General features: G+C 46.9%; 1 long non-coding RNA gene across 1 annotated transcript in view; it reads right to left on the minus strand.

Annotated features, from left to right (window-relative positions):
- The window catches only part of Gm42377, a 39,117-nt gene that overhangs the window by 21,304 nt on the left and 3,713 nt on the right, over positions 1-14,100 (minus strand). The window contains exon 2 of the long non-coding RNA XR_881943.2: positions 12,586-12,655. This is a non-coding gene — a long non-coding RNA (predicted gene, 42377). The remainder of the gene's footprint in view (positions 1-12,585; positions 12,656-14,100) is intronic.

A 14,100-nucleotide genomic window follows, 5' to 3' on the forward strand; every position in this document is an offset into this window, starting at 1 on the left:
GGCAGTCTTACCTGGTAAATACGTCACAACATTTTTGGAGGTCCCACTGAGGTCCTAGAGCAAGTTCTTGAGACACAGTGGGTGGCTTGGGGGGAGGGATGGTGTCTCAGAACCCCTTGGAGCAAGGATGAGTGCAGTGGTCAGGGGACCCCTAGGGGGCGTGCAACCTGAGGTCCAGGTCCCAAAGATTTCTTTTAGTCAATTGCTGCCTAACACTTTGGAGGAGTCTGACACCTTCACCACCACCCCACCAAAAAACAAAACTAAACTAAAAAGAAGTCACCTGTTCTGTCACCTCCAGAGGTAAATCTGGTTAAGACACCTTCTGTCTCTACACATAGAGGTCAGCCTCAGCTGCTGGATTCCTCTGTCCGGGTATATAAAAGTGTGGTAGCCACCCCCGTTGTGCTTACTTTCTCTTTCTCTGAGACACACCCCCCCAAGCCTCCCACTGTGTCTCAAGAACTTGCTCTGGGACCTCAGTGGGACCTCCAAAAATGTTGTGAGGTATTTACCTGATAAGACTGCCTAGACACAGGTTTAAGCCAATAGAAAGTCTTTATTAGCCAGTCTCTTGTCCCTCCTCCTCCTCCTCCTCTTCCTCCTCCTTCTTCCCCCTCTTTTTCTTTTTCTCTCTGTCCCCCATCCTGTGTATGTCAGTTAAGAGTTCCATTGCTGCCAGGCAGTGGTGGCACATGCCTATAATCCCAGCACTTGGGAGGCAGAGACAGGAGGATTTCTGAGTTCGAGGCCAGCCTGGTCTACAAAGTGAGTTCCAGAACAGCCAGGGCTATACAGAGAAACCCTGTCTCGAAAACAAACAAACAAACAAACAAACAAAACAAACAAACAAAAAAAAAGAGTTTCATTGCTGTGACGAGATATCATGACCACGGCAACTCTTATAAAGGAAATCATTTAATTGGGGCTGGTTTACAGTTTCAGAAGCTTAGTCCATTATCATCATGGCGGGACAATGGCAGCATGCAGCCAGACATGGAGCTGGAGGAGCCGAGTGTTCTAAGCAGAAGGAGACTGTGTGCCACACTGAGTGGAGCTTGAGCATGTACAACCTCAAAGCCCGCTTCCACAGTGATGCAATTCTGACAAAAGGCCACACCATTCTCTATGGCCAAGCATTCAATACAGGAATCTATAAGGGCCATTCCTATTCTCTGCCCCCCCCCCCCAGGGGTGTGTGTTTGTGTGTGTGTGTGTGTGTGTGTCTATGTATTTCTGCCAATTTTGTTTCCTTGTTGTGATGGTTTGTATATCCTTGGGCCAGGGAGTGGCACCATCTGGAGGTGTGGCCTTGTTGGAATAGGTGTGACCTGGTTGGAATGGGTGTGTCACTGTGGGTATGGGCACTAAGACACTTGTATTGATCAGTGTCTTTTTCTGGTGTGAGACCCCTCCACAACCCTGCTTAAGACCTGTGCCTCCTCCTGTTGGGGACCTGAATCCTTTTGGCTCTGCCAGGTCACCCAGAGTTGAGGGAGGGGGACCTTTATTGTCTGGGAGCAGAAGTGCTTGCTTGTGACGGTCATGGATGAACACCTGTGGGTCATCATTAGGAAAGAGGGTAGCAGGATTAATGGTGGTGGAATTCTCAAACTAGACTCGAGGGTGGTCCAAGAGTATTGGGTCATGCAGTCCTTAGACAGCTGGTGTTCTGGTGTTCCCCGGAGGAGGGTCCCAACCATATGGGGTGCTATGAGTTATAAGATCCTGACCCTTAGTTTCATTAGACTAACAGTAGCCACCATAGCTCTTAGACAGGTGGGCCAATCCTGTGGCCAGAGGGTCCAACCATTTGGTCAGGTATGTCAGAGGATGAAAGATAAAACTTTCAATTGCATGGGAGCTGCAATTGTTGTGTTAACTGAAATGATTTGGGCTGAAGCCAGGTGGCTCAGCTCAGAGAGCAGAACTGATCGATCTGACACAGGCTCTCAGATAGCGAAAAGGAAAGTCGGCCACCATATACACCACGTTCAGTGCTTTTACTAAGGGGTATGATCTATAAAGAAAGAGGGCTTCTCACCATTGGGTAAAAGGACATTAAGAAAAAAAAAATCTTGGCCCTCTTAGAGGCTATTTGGCTTCTGTCGTCCATTGCCAGGCTGCTGACTTGGCTGTCTGACAAACAGTCCTAAGACCAGTCAGGCCTGTTGATATTCAGATGACATACTACTTGGTACTGCCTGAGACTCTGGTAAAGAAATGGACAACTCACACCCACAGGTTGATGGAGAACACCAGAGGGAAAGACCATTTTCCCAGGAACAACTGGCAGGACTCTGGTAACTGACCTTTATCACCAGGTTATTCATCTGGGGTCCACAGAACTGAGTTACTCAGATCACAGTATGTTTGTTACACCTGCACTTAGTCAGCCTAGCCCAGGATGTCTCAGCCAGATGCCAGGCTTGTACTCAAGTGAAACTTAAACATAGAACCTTTACCCAGGAAGGGGTCCAAATGAGAGACCAACACACCTGCCAACTCTGGGAACACTGGCTTCACAAAGATCAGCCTGCCAGGGGAGGATAAAAGTACTTGCTAGTTTTTAAAGATACCTTTTTCAGGTAGGTAGTAGTGTTCCTCACCCAAACAGACACTGCTCAGATAGTAACTAGAAAGCTCCTCCGGGAACTGATCCCCTGACTAGGCTTCCCCCTAGCAATGGGGTCTGGCCGTAGCCTGGCTTTCATAGGAAAAACTTCTTAATTAATAGCTAAAGCTTTTGACATAGAGTAAAAACTTCATTGTGCATATAGGCCTCAAAGTCCTGGCCTGGGGTAAAAAATGAACAGGGCATAAAACAACACAACACCACCAAAAAACAAAACAAAAATCCCCTCTATAAAACTCTCATTAGAGTCCAGCAGTAGATAGACAGGTCTTGTTTTGCTTCCACCCACGGCACCCCATATAGCAAGGGATTTATCCCCTATTTTTGGAAGACCTCCCCCACTGCTTCCTAGGCTTGGAGACCAGCAGTTTGCAGAACTCTAACCATTTCTTTCTCAAGTCACTAAGGCCCTCCAGTCCTTCATAAAGGCTTGGCACTCGTCTCTCTGAGAGGCCCAGCCAATCTCTGAGTCCACCAGCAGTATCCCTTTGTTTGAGGCCCGTGATGCTGTCTGGATCAAGCAAAGGGAACTGACTTGGAAAGGGCCCTACATGGTGATGTTGTTCCACTCCTATGGCTATGAAGGTAGCTGGCATTACACCATGAATCCACTGGACCAGGTCAAGAAAGCAGAAGCCACAGACAGCTGCCAACGCCAAATGGACTGTGGAAAATCAAGGTCTCTCATCAGGCCTCAGCTCGTTCAATGCCAATGTAATCCAATGCTGATAAAATTAAAGGTCTGGAAGGAAGAGTCTGGCCTTTGGGAAACAAGAAAAACCTGAGGAAATAGACTCTATATCCATTGGAATAACCTGAGGACAGGTTTATTACCCCCCCCCCCCAAAAAAAAACCCCTGCCCTTCTGGGTCCCCAGACTTAGGGTCTTATTAGAGATTTCCTATCCATGGCAAAACCTTGGCCAATTTTCCCCTCTAAAGCACTTGGTACAAAATTGGCTAGGATTTCTGGTTATGCTTAGACACGTGGTCCCCGTGCTATACAGGGATAGGAACTAACCGCACTGTCAGCCCTTTGACTGACGAAACTCACTGACTCAGGGCAGCCCAAATACACATTAGAGGACTTACAAAGGTCTAGTATCCAACACTTTTAACCTAAGCATTCCTCTTATTCTGATACCTGCTACTCTGGGTGAATTGGTCTGGACAACATCATTGCGTCCCTGAGAGCACCCGGTGGATGTGTACTGATGGTTAGACTGAATGTACCTCTTCTGATGCTTTCTAAACTGAGAAAACAGGCAAAGCAGGGCTTATGCTTCTGTTTCTCACTGAAAACAAGTTAAATTTCCTCGCAGAAATGGCCCTACAAAACCAGAGAGGCTTAAGGCTTCTCATGAGATAAAGAAAACCGTATGGCTTTGGGAGGAACCTGTTGTTTCTATGCTAATTGATCAGGAGTAATTAAAAAAACCTTGCCATAGTTGGGGACATAATTGGCACCAGTTTTTGTTCTCTTGGTCACCCTGGCAAACGAGTCTGTTATCAGCACTGGCTGGGCCTTCTATTCTCACTCTGACTGGATTAACAGCTAGGCTCTGCATCTTAAACTAAAACAGGATAAGTCCATGATTTGACTAACTCACTAAGACCAGTGTAGAATGTAATCAGGGCCCCAGACTTTGTAGGTCCTCAAATCTTAGTTTAGTTTGTACCCTTTAGAAGCAAACTCCTACATTAACTCACCTTCAAAGCTATATTTTTGCGTTAGTTAAAACTCTTTGGAGAGGGACTGGAGGGTCAGCACAGAAGTTAAGAGCATTGGTTTCTCTCCAGAGGCCTTGGGCTGCAAACACCCATCAGAATCCCGGCTGACTTGCTTGTGAGAGCTTACCAACTGGTTCCAGTCCCTCGTGGTGGCACCAACATGCATGGCCCCACTAGGAGTGTGGCATTGCTTTTGTTTCACTGTGTTTGTGGGTGGAGAGCATCAGAATGGCTTCTTCGCCAGTCCTTTCCTACCCTAACGTCCCTCACTGCAGGAGTCAGGGGACCAATGTTGACAGTCTTTCTGAATTTATTTATTTATTTGTTCTCCCCTCCCCCTGACTCCCCCCCCGCCCATGTGTAGTTACCTTTCTACTGCGATAAACACCATGACCAAGACAACTTATAGATGCATAAACTTATGATATGACTGTTCCATTGAATGGTTAAAGGGAAAGTTTTTATTGTAGTTATGAAGGAACAGCCAGAGGCACTTGGAAGAGTCCAGAGTAGAGCAAGAAAGAAGTGGACTGTGCATGGCCAGCAGACTGGATGGGTGAGGCCAGGGATATCTGTGAGAAAAGGGAGAATGGGGTGAGGGATAGAGAATAGAAAAAAATAGTGAAAGAAGCAGGAAAAAAGAGCGAGAGAGCAAGGGAGAGAGAGCGAGGGAGGGAGGGAGGGAGGAAGAGAGAGAGAGAGAGAGGGAGAGAGAGAGGGAGAGAGGGAGGGAGGGAGAGAGAGAGAACACATTGAGAATACTAGAATTATATGGGAAGAGAAACTTGCAAGAAGCTAGGTGTGTTAGTAGGGGGGCTGAGAAGGGTTAGGATGTGTAACAGGTACTTGTGATACAGAGGGAGCCTGGAGCCCAGCAAGCTCTTTGATTTGCTGATAGGCCCCACAGATAGCCATCCACCCCTCTGCTAGAGGTAATGATTCCTTTTGGTAGATGGGAACCAGTTTCTGAGGAATGCTGGCTTTTATCTAACTATCAAAATCTGTGGGAAAACTTTGCTAGTTAAGGCTCTCCATAATCTACCACTGACCAGACAGCCTTCTGGAGCTCTTCGAGTGTTGGAGGACTCCTTTCATTAGGAGGGTTTCTCCTCCTCTGACCTTGTCTAGGCGTTCTGAGTTCCCATCCTCACCTCTTCCCGAGACACCTCGTGTAACCTCAATTTATAGGATCAGTTTTCTCTCTCCTGACAAAACCTGTGCAGCCATCACCTGAGGTTTCTGAAATGCTTCCCCATGAAGCATTCCAGGGACCCTCAGCCCCCAGCCAATGACCTGTGCCCATCCTGGATGTCCCTACCCTCAGTCCCCCAAAATGTTATAAGCCTTCAGTCACCCTAAGTAAAGTTGATCTGCCTTCTGACTGAGGATCCCCGTGTGATGTATTCATCATACATACTCACAGGGCTTCCCAACACCCCCTCCCTCTTGACGTTTCTGCTCCCACTGCCCTTGTGGACAGCATTGGCCAACGATTCATTAGAGTGGGGACACCCACAGAAATTCTCCTGCAGCCCAGGTTGAGCTCATTTCTGGATATTTGGGCTATCTTTTGGAGTTTAGAGAATCCAGTTTCCTTTGGAACTAACAAGAGAAGGAGCTTATTTGAGCATATAGTTCCAGAAGGTCAGAGTCCATAATGGAGGAGCAGAGATGTTAGCAGCAGGAACAGGAGACTGAGGGCTCACATCCTGAACTACAGGCATGGAGCTGAGAGAGCAAATAGGAAAAAGCCTTTAAACAATCAATGCCTGCTCCAGTGACACAGCAAGGCCACACCTTCCTCCAGCAAGGCCACACCTACTAAGCCTTCCCCAAAGAGCATGACCAAATATTCAAATGTTTGCTACTAGTGGGGACTGCTCATTCAAATAACCATAGTGTGCGTGCATGTGTGTGTGTGTGTGTAAATAACCAGAGTGGATTCAGGGGAGCCTCTGTAAGATAGGCTTTCCCCACCCCACCCCCACTACTCCCCAGTGCCCCCACTAGCAGACCACAGTGACACTTGACTCCCTGGGAATAAGTGGCGTTCAGGCCCCGAGTGCAATAAACTTTGGAAAGCTGACTTATTTCCCTCTCTCCGCTGCACAGCTCCACCCTATATGCCTACAGCTCTATCTGGAGAAAGAGTATCTGAGAGAGGCAGACAGCATGACAGGTATTGGCAGCATGCCAAATTCCTTCCTCACGGGTACCCAGCCTCTTCTCCAGTCACAGATCCAATTGTGGGAAATGATTGGAGGCTCTGATTTTTTTCTGTTTTGTGGTTTGGGTAGTATTTCAGGATTCTGGACCCAGAACCCACCCATTCGGATGGAGTGTTTCCTTTCTAGGAATCTCACATAAACCCACAGACGCCAACTGCACCTGTGAGTCAGAGAGCTCGTCTTGCTATTTTGGCTTCACTACCCTCTGTAGGAACCTGCTCGCCTTGTCTCTGCAATGAGGCACCACGCAGCCTGGCACTGTGGTTGCACCCATTTAATCCCAGCACCCGGGAAGCAGAGGCAGGCAGATCTGTGAGCTCGAGGCCAGCCTGGTCTACATTGTGAGTTCTCAGGCCAGCCAGGGCTATACAGTGAAATCCTGTCTCATATAACTAAGTAAACAAATCAATAAGCAGAGTTCCACAGCACCCTTGGTATCCCAGACTCCTTACATACGTCTCCATTTAAAATTTTCCGTTCAAAGGGCTGGAGAAATGGCTTGGTGGATAAAGTGCTGGGTGAGGCTAACGACCTGAGCTTGCCCTCCAGAACCCACATGAAGGTGGAAAAAGAGCTGTCCTCTGACCCACAGAGGACAGACAGACAGACACACACACAACAGACAGACAGACACACACACAAAAACAATTTTTTTTGAGCCAGGTGGTTTGAATGAAGATGGTCCTCATAGGCCCATAGGAAGTGGCACTATTAGGAGGTGTGGCCTTGTTGGAAGAAGTGTATCACTGAGGGTGCACTTTGAGATTTCAAATGCTCAAGTCAGGCCCAGTGTCCTTCTCTTCCTGCTGCCTGCCGATGCAAATATAGAACTCTTGACTCCATCGCTAGAACCATGTCTGCCCAAATGCCACCATGCTTCCTACCATGATGATAATGGACTACACCTCTGGACCTGTAAGCCAGCCCCAATTACTTGTTTTCCTTTATAAGAGTCGCTATGGCCATGGTGTCTCTTCCCAGCAATAGTAACCTTTAACTAAAATACAAGGTTTCACTATAAAGCCTTGGCTAGCCTGGAAATCACTATGTAAACCTCAAACTTACAGAAATCCTCCTACCTCTGCCTCCCAAATGCTGGGATTAAAGGTGTGCACCACCATACCTGGCCATAATACAATTAAAAAAAAAAAACTAAAAACAAGTGGATAGCTCCTGAGGAATGGCACTCAGTGTTGACCTCTGACCTCCATACTCACACATACATGTACATTCACACACTCACACATGCATGTGCATTTATACGTGCACATACCTACCCATAACTGCCCCCCATGGAAATTCCAGTTTAATGGTTGTCCTTTTATTAGAGTTTCTGACCTACAAAAGGACCTCTTCAGAGCACGTCAAAGATGCCTGTGAGTCACTTCATACATTTATTTCTAAGCCCACAGTGAAAAGTGGCCCCTTAGCCATTCTGGCGCGTGTGCCTAAGTGAGTCTAACACCACAATACAGTTAGTGGGTTGGCCTGATGATGCTTGTATTCTAATGCTGATATTAGTTGCTCAAGACTGGTTACACTAGAGACAAGAGAGTCTGCAGGTAGATGCTATGTGATCTTGCCCACAAATTATTTCTGATTAGTGAATAAAGATTTCAACAGTCAATGGCTGGGCAGAAGAGACATAGGTGGGGTTTACAGTTCCTGGGCTTGGTGGGTCAGAGGAGAACCATGGGGAAGAAGAAGGAGAATGGAGAAGCTGCCATGGGTTAGGGGAAGTCATGAAGACTGGCCCTGAGGGCTGGCCAATTGGAGTAAAGAGTAGTCCAGATAAAGCATTAGTAAGTAATAACTAGAGGTTATCAATAGGAAGGAGATTTTAGTAACATAGAGGGTAGACCTCTGCCCAGCTCTTGTGATGTTTAAGGCTTCCTATAATTAAGGTTGTGTGTGTGTCTTTTATCTGGGAACTCAATGGTCCAAAGGAGGGGTAGAAACCACGGATTGGGAGTAAGTTTCTACAACACAACAGAGTCACCATCATTTACTCGAGTCTCCCTCAGCCTTTGAGTTTGGTTGAGCCTGGAGTCTAGTAGCAGGTCTGAGAAGAAGTAAAGGGGTGTTTCCAGAGCATCATCTGCACCCCACAAGGCAACCACTCCAGGAAACCAACTGTGCCAGCAGCTCCAGGCAATGGAAGGCACACCTGCATGTGGGGATGGAAACCTCCCCCCCCCAAAAGGACCTAGATGTTGTGATCCCCAGGTGTGGTGGTTTGGATGAGAATGCCCCCCCCCCAGGTGTGTATGTTTGAATGCTTGATTCCTAGTGGGTAGAACTGTTTGGGAAAGATCAGGAGGTGTGGCCTTGTTGCAGATGTGTTACTGGGAGTGGACTTTAAGGTTTTTTTTTTTCTTCCTTTTTGTCCCTCTTTTTCTTTTTTCTCTTTTTCTTTTTTTCTTCAAAATAATAGTTTTATTGATTAGGAATCTCACATCATGCATCCCAATCACACTCACTTCCCAGTCCTCCCAGGTCCATCATCCACCACTGTGACCTCCATCTCTCAAAGGAAGGACAGAGAGGAGGAGGGGGAGGAGGGGGAGGAGGGGGAGATTGCAGAGGAAGAGTAGGAGAAGGTCCAATTTGTGTTGCTCATATACTCACTGGAGCACGGTCAAACTCCCAGGGGCCAACCCCTTAAAAAAAAATCAGATTCTTCCCAACTCACAACCCCTCCAGGAGCCATCAACTCTGAAGAGATACACTTCAGCATCCTTATCACAATTTTTAAGAGTTCTCTTTGACAGCTTTCTGTCTAGACTGTTTCTTTTTGGGGGTGGGGGTAGGGTAAGAGTAGGGCTTGTCACAGAAGCCATCCATGTCCCTCTTTCTCAACTGTGCATCTGCGGTCATCAATGTCACTGTCAAAGTAGCTTCCTTGTCTTTTACAATCTGCAGGAGCACAAATCATGGACTTCCACGTGGTTTCTGGCGATAGCATGTGCCATGGATTTCGGCACAGTTTCCAGGGCCGTACAGACGATGCATATCAACACAGTTCTCTGCTGTAGCATGGGACACAGATACCGTCCTAGTACTCAACAGCAACAGAGGCCAAGGTCATCAACGTGGCCTCCTGGGCAACATGGACGATGGCACCAATAGAGTCCCCCATGGCAGCCCAGCCCGTGGACATCAACATGACTTTAGGTGGCAGCACAGACCACAGTCACTCACCCACATGGCTCCAGGCAGCAGCTTACACCATGGACATCTGCCTGACTCCCGGTGGCAACATGGGCCATGAACACTAACACGACCCCCAGCTGCCCCAGGACCATGGACCATCATGGACCTCGTAGCAGACAGACCACAAACATCAACCTGACCTCAGGTGGCAGCTCAGGCCACTCACATGAACATACAATGGTCCCCAGCAGTGGCATGGCCCATAGACATCAACATGACCTTGGGTTGTAACACGGGCCTTGGACACCAATACGGCCCTGGCTACAGGAGGGCTACAGGCCTAGACATGGCCCTTGGCAGCAGCATAGATCATGGACACCAGCATGGTGGCCACACTGGCCATTCACATCAACATGGCCCCCATTTCCAAAGATACTGGTGATTAAGTAACTAGCCACTTTCATCCCCTTCTCCCCTCACCTCTGCCTCTCTCTTCCCTCAACATTTCCAGTTCAGGATGTGAGTGACTGCCTCAGAACCAAGCCTGCTGCCTGCTACCATGCTCCCCACCACAATGATGATGGACTAACCCTCTGAAACTGTAAGCCAGCACCCAATTAAATGTTTTCTTTTCTTTTTTTTTTTTTTTTTTTGTTTTTTCGAGACAGGGTTTCTCTGTGTAGCCCTGGCTGTCCTGGAACTCTCTTTGTAGACCAGGCTGGCCTCGAACTCAGAAATCCGCCTGCCTCTGCCTCCTGAGTGCTGGGGTTAAAGGCGTGTGCCACCACGCCCGGCACTAAATGTTTTCTTTTTAAAGTTGCCTCTCTCATGGTGTCTCTTCCCAGCCATAATACACAGTAGCTAAGTAAGATACCAGGTATACTGGAATCTTATCCCATGTTCCCATGCTTTAGTCAGGATCACATCTCCTCTCAGCCCATGCCCAGACTTTGACAAATAGCATACGTAAGCTTGGAAGTTCAGGTTTTGTTGTAAGTGAACCATTCTAGAAATCAGACTCGGTATTTGCTTTTCAGAGCTGGCGTAGTCAGTGCTCTATTGCTGAGAAAAGACACCATACTCCTGGCAACACATAAAAGAAAGCATTTAATCTCGGGGGCTGGCTTACAGTTTTAGAGGGTCAGTCCATTACCATCAGGGTGGGGGGCACAGTACTGGAGCAGTAGCTGAGAGCTACATCCTGACCCATGAGCACAGAGAGAGACTGGGCCTGGCTGGGGCTTTTGAAACCTCAAGGTCTCACAACGGCAACCCATTTCTTCCAACAAGGCCACATCTCTTAGTCTGTGTCAAATTCTTTATCAGCAAAGCTTAATCCTTCAATCTCATCAAGAAGTTCCACTCCCTGGTGACTAAGCATTCAGATATATGAGCCTGTGGAGCCATTCTTATTCTAACCTGGAATCACATGACTCTGGGAAACACAGCGCAGGTAGAAAGTCTACAGGGAGCTTCAGATCCCTTATGCAGCTCTGGAGCATATGTCCCTGACCTCATCTGGTCCCCAAAGCTAAGCAGGCTTGGGCTGGGAGAACTTGAACTAGAGCCTTAAGGCTCCGGACTCATCATTTTCATCCCTCAACTCTGCCACACTGTGAGACCCCCCTCCCATATGTCACTTCTCACTGAGGTGTCTGTGGGGGCAAAAACTCTGTCATATAAAGCCTGCGGTCTACAGGAACCTGATAGAGGAAAGTACTGGTGCCTGAGTAACAATTAGCCAGCTCCTGCCATAGGCCATTAACGTCCCCTTTCTCACTGGAAACAGGGCAATGAAGGAACACCTTTAAATCTAATTAGGTCAGAGAGCAGTCCCAGAGAGCCCAAGGCTCATCTATGAGTTCTTCCTTCTCTTCTCTGACTGCCTCCTCTTCTTCCTCCTCTTCCTCCTTCTCCTGTTCATCCTCCTCCCCTTCTTCTTCCTCCTCCTTCTCTTCCTTCTCCTTTTTTTCTTCTTCCTCCTTTTCCTCCTTCTCTCCCTCTGCTGATGCTGGGGCTGGGACCCAGGAATGCATGTTAGGCAAACATTCTACCACCGAGCTCCACCCCCAGTGAAACTCTGTTCTTCTGAGCCATTCTGAATACCAAATTCTGTATCAGCAAAACTTAATCTTTAACTCACACACAGATACATGCACACACGTGCACAGACACACATAAACACTATACTCGGATACACACATGCACACATACATATATACACACTATACACAGATACAAACATGCACACACATATATACATACTAAACAGATACAAACAATATATACACACTATTCACCGATAAACACATGGACATATATATAGTCATGCTAGATACAGATACATACATGCACATACACATTATATACACACTATACACAGATACACACATATTTATGTACACATACATGTACATAAATACACAAGTATACACAGACTCTGCACATGAAGACACACACATAATATACATATATAAAACCATACACATACTATATACACAGACACACACATACATATATACATGCTATAAAGACACACATACATATGTATACACAATACATATATACAAAAGTATATACATACTATGCACACAGACAACATACACATGCACACACACATATCACACACTATACACTCACATACACACACACACACACACATACACACACACACACACATACACACACACACATACACAGTTTAGCCTTGAACAAGCTGGAGTTAGTGAGACTCTTTAAAGCTGTGCCCCCCTGGGATGGTGTTAGAGTTCAAAGCCCAAGAGCAGATCAGGCAGGTGGGGTCAAGGACAGTGAAGAATGACTTAGAACCCACACATACAAACTAGAGCAGGCAGGATGAACTGAGCCGGCCACTTCAGTCAGTTTGCGATGCCTTTGACCTTAGAGTGCTGTAACAAGACACAAGAGGCAGCTGTTATTCAAGTGCCAGTTGTTCCTTGGGTCTGAGACTCTTCTTTCTCATTCTCTTCTGCTCTCACGGGGATCTCGGGAGCAACAGGTCTGACAAGTCAATGGCTTGAGACTAGAGCCTAAATCACCCCTAGGCAACAATAACTGCTTATCTTGAAAAGGCTCTACCTGACCAACATCAGCTAATGACCCAGGTGGCCATATAATTGCAGGACTTTTGTCTGGCCTGTGAACACAAAGGAGAGGACCCCTGTGTGTTTGACTTTCTGGAGTCCCTTTGCTGATGAACTCTCTAGTCCTGGATCATTAATTTTTCCTGTCTGTGTTTTCAGAGTCGGGAGCTAGCCCTGGATTAGTCTGGACTCATAGTTGGGCTTCTGGCCTAGGACACATTAGTGTCCTATACAACTAACAAACAGTGTGGGTGTCTTGCTGGAGCAATCAGATGGCCAAGTACACAAGTTACACTCAGGAATTGGAAAGGTTTGAAGGAGGATCAAGGGAAAGAACACCATTTGGGTGGAGAGAATTCTGGGAAATGTAGTTTAAAATAGCCAAGTTACTACTGTGATGGTACTTGGAATGGTTTTCAATTGCTTGCTTGCTTGCTTGCTTGCTTTCCTTGGGTGTGCATGTATGTGCATGCACATGCACGTGCAGATATACATTTGCATGTGAATACATGTGATGTCAGAAGATAGTTTTGACTTGTATCTCCAGGTACCATCTACCTGGTTTTGTTTTGTACTGCAACTGTGATGTGAAAACCTTCCTCTTAACCGTACCATGGAATGGCTGTGTTGTCAGTGTAGACTGTGTGTGTGTGCATGCCCCTGTGTTTTAATTACTTTACTACTGCTATGATAAACATCATGACTAAGGCAACTTACAGAAGGAAGAGTTCATTTGGGTTTACAGTTTCAGAGAATTAGAGTCCATGACCATGGTGTCTGGGAAGCTTGGACACAGGAAAGCACCTGACTCAAGCAGCGAGCTGGGTACTCTCATCTTAAAACCCAAGCAGGAAGCAGAGAGAGCAAACCTTAAATAATGTGTGGCTTTTTAAAAAGAGACAGTCTCTTATGGAACCTGGAACTCACTGTTCCAGCAAGCCTGGCTGGCCAGGAGCCCCTGAGATCCTTTTGCCACCAACTGTCCAGTGCTAAGTTTATAAACCACCACCACCACCACATCCAGGTTTTTCATTTTGGTTCTGGGGATTGAACTCACATCCTCATACTTGCATAGTGTGGTGGTTTGAGTAAAAATGGTTGCCATAGACCCATGTGTTTGAATGCTTGGCCCATAGGGAGTGGAGCTATTAGGAGGTGTGGTCTTGTTGGAATATGTGTGATCTTGTTGGATGAAGTGAGTCCCTGTGGGGGTGGACTTTGAGGTCTCCTATGCTCAAGTTTATGCTCAG

Source organism: Mus musculus, chromosome 7, assembly GCF_000001635.26.
Source record: "Mus musculus strain C57BL/6J chromosome 7, GRCm38.p6 C57BL/6J".
In the NCBI taxonomy this organism is placed as follows: domain Eukaryota; kingdom Metazoa; phylum Chordata; class Mammalia; order Rodentia; family Muridae; genus Mus; species Mus musculus.